The sequence below is a fragment of the Malaya genurostris genome, chromosome 1, assembly GCF_030247185.1.
Source record: "Malaya genurostris strain Urasoe2022 chromosome 1, Malgen_1.1, whole genome shotgun sequence".
NCBI lineage: Eukaryota > Metazoa > Arthropoda > Insecta > Diptera > Culicidae > Malaya > Malaya genurostris.
Window position 1 is genome coordinate 48,345,778 of NC_080570.1, and position 10,753 is coordinate 48,356,530.

Genomic DNA, 10,753 nt, shown 5'->3' on the forward strand with positions numbered 1-10,753 from the left:
AACTTCGTGGTAAAAATGATGCTATTTGGTCAGAACAATAGACCAAAAACAATTTTTCACTGCTTCTGGATGGGAAAAAACACCGTTCAAGATAACATAAAAAATCCACAGAACGTGTTGGCTTTATATTGCTTGAGCATTTGACTATGAGAAAGCTCTGTTCAAAGTGGATGCTGCGTTTGCTCACTATTGACCACGTGTTGATGATTCTGAGCAGTGTTTGACCATGTTTAACCGTAATAAAACCGGAATTTTTGCGTTAATAAAGACTGTACCAAAAAGTATGGACGCAACCAAAAACCGCTGCCACTTCGCAATGGTTAAGAATCTGTCAATTTTTATGGCTGCGTCCTGTTGTTTACACTCTTCTCCAACCACTTGGGCAGTTGTTTATTCGTTTTCATTAGTTTGTTTCGAAATGCGTGGACTTTCAGTCGAAAAATTGTGTACAAATGATGCACAGAACGCGGACTGTCACTGAGAAAGATAGCAAAAGTGGAAGGAGTAAGTGAAAAAGCCGTGCGAAATGCAATCAGTAAGTTCGGTGAGGATAACACCTTTGAGGATAAACCGAAAACGGGTCGAAAAAAATGTCCTGCTAACCCTCAGTTGGATGAACGTACATATACTGAAGGCGTTCGAGCAAAAGAAGGAGGTTTTAGTTCGGGATGTGGCCAAAAAAGTGAGCACTTCGAAGTCAAATGTTCTTCGTGCTAAAGAACGTTTGAATCTTCGAACCTATAAGAAGCAGAAACAACCAAAACGTAATCCGAAACAAAAAGCATCGATCAGGCCGAGGGTTCGTAGACTGTACAATACGATTCTTGCTGGAAATTTGAACTGCATAATCATGGACGACGAAACCTACGTGAAACTCGATTACAAATCCTTGCCGGGATCACAATATTATACGATGCGAGAAGGGCAAGTGTTAAACCAGTCCAAGACATCGATTGAAATCGAAAAATTTGGTAAGAAAGCTATGGTCTGGCAAGCAATTTGTAGCTGCGGTAAGATTTCGAAACCCTTCATCACCACTGCTTCAATGAACAGCGAAATATACACCAAGGAATGTTTACAAAAACGACTTCTTACCATGATTCGAAGCCACAAGGATCCTGCTTCTTGCAACTACTCGAAATCAACGGTAGAATGGTATACTACCAAAAATGTCACTTTCGTCCCAAAAGACATGAATCCACCAAATTGCCCACAACTTCGACCAATTGAAGAATTTTGGGCATTAACGAAGGCACATCTTAGAAAACATGTCTCGGTAGCCGAAACCATTCAATAGTTCGAAAAAAATGGAAAAAAGTGTCAAAACTTGTCGCCAAGAAGTCTATACAAAATTTAATGAGGAACGTTCGCAAGAAGGTGCGCCAGCTAGTCTACAATGGCTAAGTAGCAAATGCTGAGAATAATATTCTGTTGTTGTAGCTGGAAAGGTTATGACATCGGTATTTCGGGATGTGCGTCGTGTAATATTTATCGACTATCTTAAGAAAGGAAATACCATTAACGGTAAATATTATAGCGTTATTGAAGCGCTTGAAGGCTGAAACTGCAAAGAAACGACTGCATGTGGCGACAAAAACATTTGTTTCATCAAGACAGCGCACCGTGTCACAAGTCAATCAATACTGCATGAATTGAACTTCGAATCCCACAGCCACTGTATTCGCCAGATTTGGCTCCCAGCGACTACTGGCTGTTCGCAGATCTGAACAAAATGCTCGCCGATAAGAAATTTCTCACAAATGGAGAAGTTATCGCTAAACCAGAGGCCTATTTTAAGGCAAAAGATAAATCATTCTACAAAAATGATATTGAAATGTTAAAGCGGCTCGGGAATGATTGCATTGCTCTTGATGAAGATTGCGTTGATCAATAAAGTTAATTTTGAACCAAAAAATCCAAAATGTTCTCTTTGTTAGGCCCGGGGCTTTTCAGCCCTTGTGTGATTATCGAGCAGAATGTTCGCTAGTGAACTTTTCACAACTGATTTTTTGCCATGAGAATTCAGTTTCAGTGAGAATCGCGTTCTCAAAACTGAAAACAGTACTGAACGTTTCTGCAGTAAGTTTTCTAATCGATGATGTTTGAGTTTTTCCCAACACTGATTGATTAAATTATGTACAAATGGAATATTGCGTCATTTGACAAGTTGAGTAGTTATGGATTCTATCGTTTGTTGAATTATAACATTTCACCTGTAAAATTCATATTTATTTCTGTGTAGGAAAGCAATTTAAACCAGGTAAATGTGTTTCAATTTAAGATTATATGGCAATTACTTCTAACAATTGTATTTTTAGATGAGTTTCTGGGATATGATGCCTTCATGAGCAATCGGATAACTACAAATTTGACTTTGACCTAGCTCGATTTTAGAAGGGTTTCTTACATAAGAAAAACTTGGGCTATTTGGCTACTTCACCAACGAAGATTGATTATGAAGTAGATATCCATTCGGTTTACTTTGTTGGTTATTGCGAAGAATTTCTAGTGATTTTTTTGCTAATTGGTTTTCGAAACATGGTTTCTTATTCGATTTCTTTTCTTTCGATATCCTAAATATTCCATGCACGAGTATGAATTCATTACTTAGTTCCTCTAAGAGACGGCGTGAGTAGTGTGTTTTCACTTGTAATCATTGATAGAGGAAATGATTGGCGGAAATACGATAATTTGCCAAAAAGAATCACACACAAGAAGGACCGGAACCTATAACCGTAAAGATACTTTATCAACTAAGCTACTCTCGGTGTATGTGTGAAAACACTCCAGAAAGCAACCTAATTGAGTAATGCTGAACATGTGCATGATACTTTGTACGCACCGGTTGAAGTTCTTATTGTATCACTAGCTAGAGTGAGATTTGCGAATTTGTCGGTTAGTAGGCTGTGACTCTAAAAATAGATTAATTATTGTCGCTTTCGCTTGATGCCAAACCTAACTCAGTTTCTATCCAAACTGCTATCAAACTGTTTGGTTGAAGCTAGTTTCGAACCTAGTTTTAACGTTGTTGAACTGAAAATCGAGTTAAGGTCAAACCGTATTCGGCCGACATTTCCATCGTCGATCTTTTTTCGCTCTTCGGTTATGACTGAGCTGCCGGCGTGCGCATGTATAGGTACGCCGGACCCGACATAAAATTCATATCTTTGGCAACGATATTCCTCACCGAGCTTTTCGCACCGTAGCAACTGTGTCGGGTCCGGCGTACCTATACATGCGCACGCCCGTGCTCAGCCATAGCCGAAGAGAGAAAAAGCAAAGACATCATATTAACAAGATATCCAGCTCTCACATTTCTCGAACAAATCATTGGCAACATCCTTTTTTGCGAGCATGTCGCCCTCAGGTGAGTTCGCATCGAATCTCATACATAGAAGTAGGGGAGAGAAATGTCAAATTCGTGCGCGCCAAAATAGCAGGGCTGCACACCCATACAATTGACATGATATGTTGAATGTGATGCCGTGCGATGGCGTTGCTGAACTGAAGATTGATGTCGCTCCAAGCTGACAGGGTCTGGAAAAAGTCAACGCCGGCGAGCTCGGATCGGCCGAATGCGGAGTGCCCTTTAGTTTGGAACATGGGTTTTATATCAGGTTTGCTCAAACCCTCGTTGCTAAGTGCGAAATCAACACAGTTTCGTGGAAAATGTTTGTTTGATGAAACTACCCTGGGCTTAAAAATAAAAGCTATGTTTCAGATTCCTGTACAATACCACGATGATGCACTGTACCGGACATCGGATACAAGAACAATCCACACAAAACCTCCACCCAACACGACCATCTCCAGACTTTGAAATCACAACCCAATTAACAACTGGCAAACAAATCCAGCCGCGAGAAGAACCCCTTTGACCAAACTTGGTGACATCTATAGAAGAAATTTACTTAACACCACCAGCAAACTTTAGTCCAACAAGATCACCCCCAAAGACACCTGTCAGAACTAGCCGGGAACGGACAGCCGAGACCCTCAGCGATCGAACTATTAAACATACCAAGTCTATTACGATAGATCCGAGTGTACAAATATAATTATCTAGCCAGACGGACCTTTATACACAGATACTACACCGAAAGAAAAAAAATATGACATGTAATCTTAGCCCCATACATCCTCAACCTCGACGAAAGACCAAACGGTTCAAACTGAGTTTAAATAAACTTCATTGAATCTCGGAAGTTGTTCTAGAAAATCTCTTGAACTGATTTTTTCACGAGTGATACTGAAATAAACTTTTTCGGATCATAATTTCCCAACGCTGATCAATTATTCATTGAACAGAAATGTGCTTCTGTGCCTCAGTCGATTAACTGGCGTGCTTTGTGATCTAATGTTTCTCGGTTCAAGTAGCGCTGTTTCTATGGATCCTTTGTTCATTATTTCATCCGATTTCGTGCCATGTAATTTTCAAATCACACAACTTTACATGTTCTTGAAAATCAATTTGTATGATATACCTATACCTATCTATATATGTGCATCTTAACAGATGTAAAATAACAAGTTTTTTTAGAACTGTGTACATGTGCTAATACATGCATGGTTGTTAAAATATGTATGAATAATATCACGCGAAGCAGAACAGAAGAAAAAGAGAGAAATCGGAAGCTACCAGAATTGAGTCACAGGTGGGATTAAGCAAACGAACAGTCCTCCCACTCTCGTAAAATTACACAGATAAAATATAAAAATGCACATATTTGGAGCAGGCAAATAAATGGAAACTTACTGTAATATACAGTTTTGTTCATTACGAAATCTATACAATCCAATTTTGTTTTTCATCGATCATGGTTTTAAATCAAGTTTTCGACTTAACTTATGTCTATTTCATCATATAATTGATTTAGATGTCGTATAAATTTCATTATTTTTTTCTGTGTAGATTCGAATGTAAGAGTTATAAGACATAGTTAAAGTTTATTCGCAATTTAATGCAGAATTATCTATAATTATTAATCATAAAACAATTCAACTCTTTTGAAAGCATCGGTGACAACTTCTGCTTGAATTCCATAATAAATCTCATTTGTGAGAGTACTTGCGTAGATGTATTTCCATATTGAAGAGCAACGATATTGAAAAAAAAATACGTTGTACACAAGAGAAGAAAAAACGACAAAAAAAAAACAAATTTATGAGTGTGACAGTAAAAATAAAACACACTTTTTGACCCCATACATGGAGCGCAAAGGAATGGAAGAGTTGATCGGTTTCCCGCCTGCCGGTGCCAACAATTGAAATCTGTGCTTTAAAAATAATGTAGATGTACCATTCGGTACTCAGAAATGAATACGAATTTTGTAACTAGTTTAAAGAGGACGAGAAACAAACAGTAAGTGCTGGTGCGTTTCCCGATTTAATTGGACTGTTTGATAAAAGTATGGAAGCAGGATGTATCGACTGTTTCCACCAGAGGCGTTTCAACTGGCACACTTCCAGTGTTTATGTAGAAATGATAGACAAAAAAATAAATAAAACAAAATGCTTGACAAAACATGTGTCCTGTTGTCTCTCCAGTCCAAATTTTTAGACCTTATCTTTATTGCTATATTGAATTTTTTAAAACACGTGCAGGAAGTGTGTCCATGAAACATAAAAAATACACTATAAAAACATTGAAACAATTTGATCAGCACATCTGCACAGCTGTATTGAATTTTTTATTCATTTTTCGAACATGTTTTTTTTTGCAAATAATGTTTTCAGTAGTTTGCCAATTTGGAACGCGTGTTTCTGATAGAAGACTTAGTGAAATTTTCCATGCAATTTATTTGGAGAGTTGTATAAGTTAGTTTTATATGAATCTTCTTCGATAAAAATGCTCTCTAAAGCTAAGTTAACTTAGAATTTTTAGCAGCGTCTTCAGTGACCGGATTTGGAATATATTACCAGTGGTTAAATTTGAAAGTTTGTACAATTGGGTGATGACAGAATATTACACCTATTAACATGTAAAATTAAAGGTTGTGTCTGTTTTGATATCAACATCAGCTAAATTAGTTGTGAAGAAGTTAATGATAATATAAATGAATTTCAACGCTCCTTTTATGTGCATCTATAAAGACGTAAATTTATACGATTTTTTCTAGGTGTGTAGTGACAGTGATATCACAAAATCCAATGAATCGATAGATTGCAAATATCAAGGCTGTCAACCACATGAACCAACCAAATGATTTAAATTTTGGTCGAGTTTTGACATTTCGATAGTTAATTTCATCGAGCAGTTTAATTTGACCTAAACCGCGACTTAATTCAGAATGATAAATGGAACGTTATTTGGATTTGATTGCACTGAAAATAAAATGATTACAATTCGAACAGTGATTGCAATAAAGAGAGCGCAAGAAATATCACGAGAAAAATTTGCATTTTTCGTATGCTTAGGCTGTGGACCATCTCGCGAATTATTATAACTTTTAGTTAAAGTTTGACAGTCGAGCAGTTATTTAGTCGTTGTCAAAACTAACCCTGCTCGGAAGCATGGTTATTTTCGACAGATCAATAGTTATTTTCCGACACTGCAAAAAATCTAAATTCAGTTTATTAGTAAAAGATTCTTCTATGTATTTTTATTTATACATTCAGTCAAAGGCAGTTCATTTGTGTCGTCAATATATTGTTCATGTTTTTTTTCGAAGTTTTACTAACGTTCTCCTCATTGCAATTATTATATCACTTGATATCATTTTTTTTCAGTGCAAAATAAACCCAAATAACTTTCCATCCGGCAAAAAATAACCGCTCGACTGTCAAATTTTAATTAAAGTTAAAATAGTTCGCGAGATGGTCCACGGTCTTAGAGTACGACCGGCGGAACTGCGAATGAATGCATTGATTCGGAATTAGGTTTTGCACGATGACGACACAAATGAACTGCCGATAAACTTCATCTTTGACAGTTGCCGTGTACTTGTTTTGTTTTGCGACTGCAAGTTAAAAATTGAAAAATGACGAAAAAGTGCCTGTTAAAAACGTATTCCACAGTGAAAATAAAAAAAAAAAGATTGCCCTGTATTGCCCTAAAAAAGATTGCCCTGTATGTGTTTCCAGCATCAAGGAGCGATATATGTACGAATCTGCTGAGTGTGAGGCGACTGGCAATGTTTACATTCCAACGATGAACTTCTGATGAACTTTCAAACTGTAAACAAGTACACGTCGACTGTCAAAAAAAGTTCATTCTGTTCATATTGTGAGGTTATGGCATATTCGTGCAAAACCTAATTATGTTTTGCACGAACATGACATAACCTCACAATATGAACAGAATGAACTTTTTTTGACAGTCGACGTGTACTTGTTTACAGTTTGAAAGTTCATCAGAAGTTCATCGTTGGAATGTAAACATTGTAAAATGATTAAAATGAATAAATTTTGACAGCTATCAGTGGTTTGTTTATGTGTTCATTGCGTTCATTCTAATTTGAACACGTGTTAATAGATATGTAAACAAACCACTGATAGCTGTCAAAAGGTGAACTTGATTCATCGGCAGTTCATTGGTAGTTCATTCGAGTGGTCATCGTGCAAAACCTAATTAATCCGTTAACAAGATGACGTCATGAATGAATTCGCTATGGATCAAGTTCACGTTTGACAGCTAACAATAGTTTGTTAACATCTTCGTTTGCATCGGCCCACTGTCACGACGTCATCTTAATGAGATCTAAATCGGAACTTCAAAATCAGCTGATTGCAACGTAAATAAACAATCAGTAATGCAATCGTTTTATAGTTTACCTTGTTTATTGCACGAAAATTAGAGATTATTGGACCGATTCTCTCACAATAACTTGTTGATTTACCTAAAATACAGCAGACAGTGTTTTGGGACATCAATTGGAGGTAATTTTTCACAATTTGAAAGTGTCAAAACATCGCAGTGTTTGGGGCCCATGTCAGATCGCTGATTTGCATGCATTTAAGGTCTATCCAAACCTTTCTGGTCCGGCTCAGTGCCGGCACAGTTCCGTGCACTAATATTTTTCACACAATTCAATGCGTGTATTCACACTTGTCCGGTTCAGTACCGACACGAGACGATGCCGGTTAGGTGTGAATTCGCGCATTGAAATGTTTGAAAGAATATCAGCGTCCGGGCACGGAACTGTGCCGGTACTAAAGCGGACCGAATAGGTTTAAATAGACCATTAGTTTGGAATGAATATGTAAACGACGGACGACGCTAATCGAGTCATTTGTGTGAGGTTTTGTCATGTTAATGTGAAACCTATGCTCGATGACGATACGAATGACCTGCCGATGAATCAACTTCATCTTTTGACAGCTATCAGTGGTTAGTTTACGTATCAATTAGATTTTGCACGATGACGACACAAATGAACTGTCGATGAATGAAATTCATTTTTGACAGTTGCCGAGTGTTTGTTTTGTTTTGCGACTGCAAATTAAAAATTGAAAAATGACGAAAAAGTGCCTGTTGAAAACGTGTTCCAAAGTGAAAAGAACTACAAAAATTGCCCTGTATGTGTTTCCAGCATCAAGGAGCGATATTTATATAAATCTGTTTAGTGTGAGGCGACTTGCAATTTTTAAATTCGAACGATGAACCTCTGATGAACTTATAAACTGTAAACAAATACATGGCGACTGTCAAAAAACAATCTGTTTAGTGTGAGGCGACTAGCAATCGTCACTGCTAACCTCAACCGGATGAACACATTTTGACAGTTGAGCAGTACTGTTTGTAAACAGAGATTTTTTTTGTTTATATGTTGACAAATTTGATGAGACTATTTACGGTCCATATCGCCTAAACAGAGTTTTAAAACATTTGTTCACGATTGGATATGGTTTGTTTTGAGATTTATTTAATAAAAGTGACTAGTTGCAAAGTGTAAAGATGATTGTTTAAGATGTGTTCTTCGATTTTTGATTAAGCTTGTTCGTAAACAGTACCGCTGAACTGTCAAGGATGAATGCTTGTTCATTTGTGACGTCATGATAAAAATCTAATTAGGTTTTGAACGAACATGCCATAACCTCACAAAATGAACAGAATGAACTTTTTTTGACAGTCGACGTGTACTTGTTTACAGTTTAAAAGTTCATCAGAGGTTCATCGTTCGAATGTAAAAATTGCAAGTCGCCTCACACTAAACAGATACATACATATATCGCTCCTTGATGCTGGAAACACATACAGGGCAATCTTTATAGTTCTTTTCACAGTGGAATACGTTTTTAACAGGCACTTTTTCGTCATTTTTCAATTTTTTAATTTGCGGTCGCAAAACAAAACAAGTACACGGCAACTGTCAAAGATGAACTTGATTCATCGGCAGTTCATTTGTGTCGTCATCGTGCAAAACCTAATTAGTCATCCCTAAAATAGCGAAAAAGTGCCCTTTAAGAACGTGTTCCACACTAAAAAGAACTAAAAAGATTGTTATGTATGCGTTTCCAGCATCAAGGAGCCATGTTTGTATAAATCTGCTTAGTGTGAGGCGACTTGCAATTTTTAAATTCAAACGATGAACCTCTGATGAACTTTTTAACTGTAAACAATTACACGTCGACTGTCAAAAAGGTTTATTCTGTTCATTTTGTGAGGTTATGTCAGGTTCGTACAAAACCTAATTGACACGTATTCAAATTACAATGAACGCAATGAACACATAAACAAACCCCTGATAGCTTTCAAAATTGATTCATTTTGTTCATTTTTTTAAGGTTATGTCATGTTAATGTGAAACCTATAGTAAGCTGATTATGTTCGATTGAACAGTTGCCAGGAAAAATATTTTAAACGGTGTGATAATATTTAATTCGAAATTGAAATGGTTGCACCGAAAAATTTGTAACTTGTTTCTTACATGTAATCAATTCCTTCAATTGATTTTACCTTTCTAATCAAAATTTTAGTTCACCTCTTACGTTTGTCTTACTTTTAGTACATCAGATATCCATTGTTACTAGGTTCGATGATGATTTCGATAACATCTATAGTAAATCGCCGAGAAGACGAAATCCTTCCCTTTAGTGAATTCTACCGCCAACAATTGAAGACCTATTCGAGAACGAAAGGAAAGTCATGAGTCGAAGGTTAAACGTGTCTCGATAAAAGCCAACTCTTGTGAAAACATAAATCTCCTACTTTATCGCCTTTCCTGTATATGCAGTAACTTCCCCCACAGGAACGCGTTTGTTGGCACTAACTGCGGCGATATTATGAAGACACAGCTCATGAACGATATTCATCAAAATTAGTTTGTAAACAGATTGTCAGAGTGTTTTCAAAACAGAAGGGAAATGAAAAGGGCAACCGTCAGCCAGGGCATAACTCGTCTCAGATTGACTCATTTGTTCTAACAAAAGCGTGAAATAATCACTCCTAAAGTGGCTTCTCCCCCTTGTTCTGACCAGTTGAAAATCTGGTTCCCGATCTGGGAAAAACATGGGAAATAAATCAGCATGCTCAATATCTATCGGCATTCAAATTTTAATGAGAGAAGTGTGAAGTTAAAGGGTACGAGACACATATTCCCTAATGTCCCCTTCGTACTTCGAATATATTGTGCCGAATTGAGTGACATCTCCAACCAGGCGCTAAATTCCGCTGGTTATGGGTGTTTGGTGTTTTCGGTGAAACGTGATCCAGCGGTGAGAAAGTGGGTTTACTGCAGCAAATCGACGAATCATTTTCTGTATTATGGGTGGGGGAGTTGGTGTTGGTTTTCCCACGTGTGGTCAATTTTTC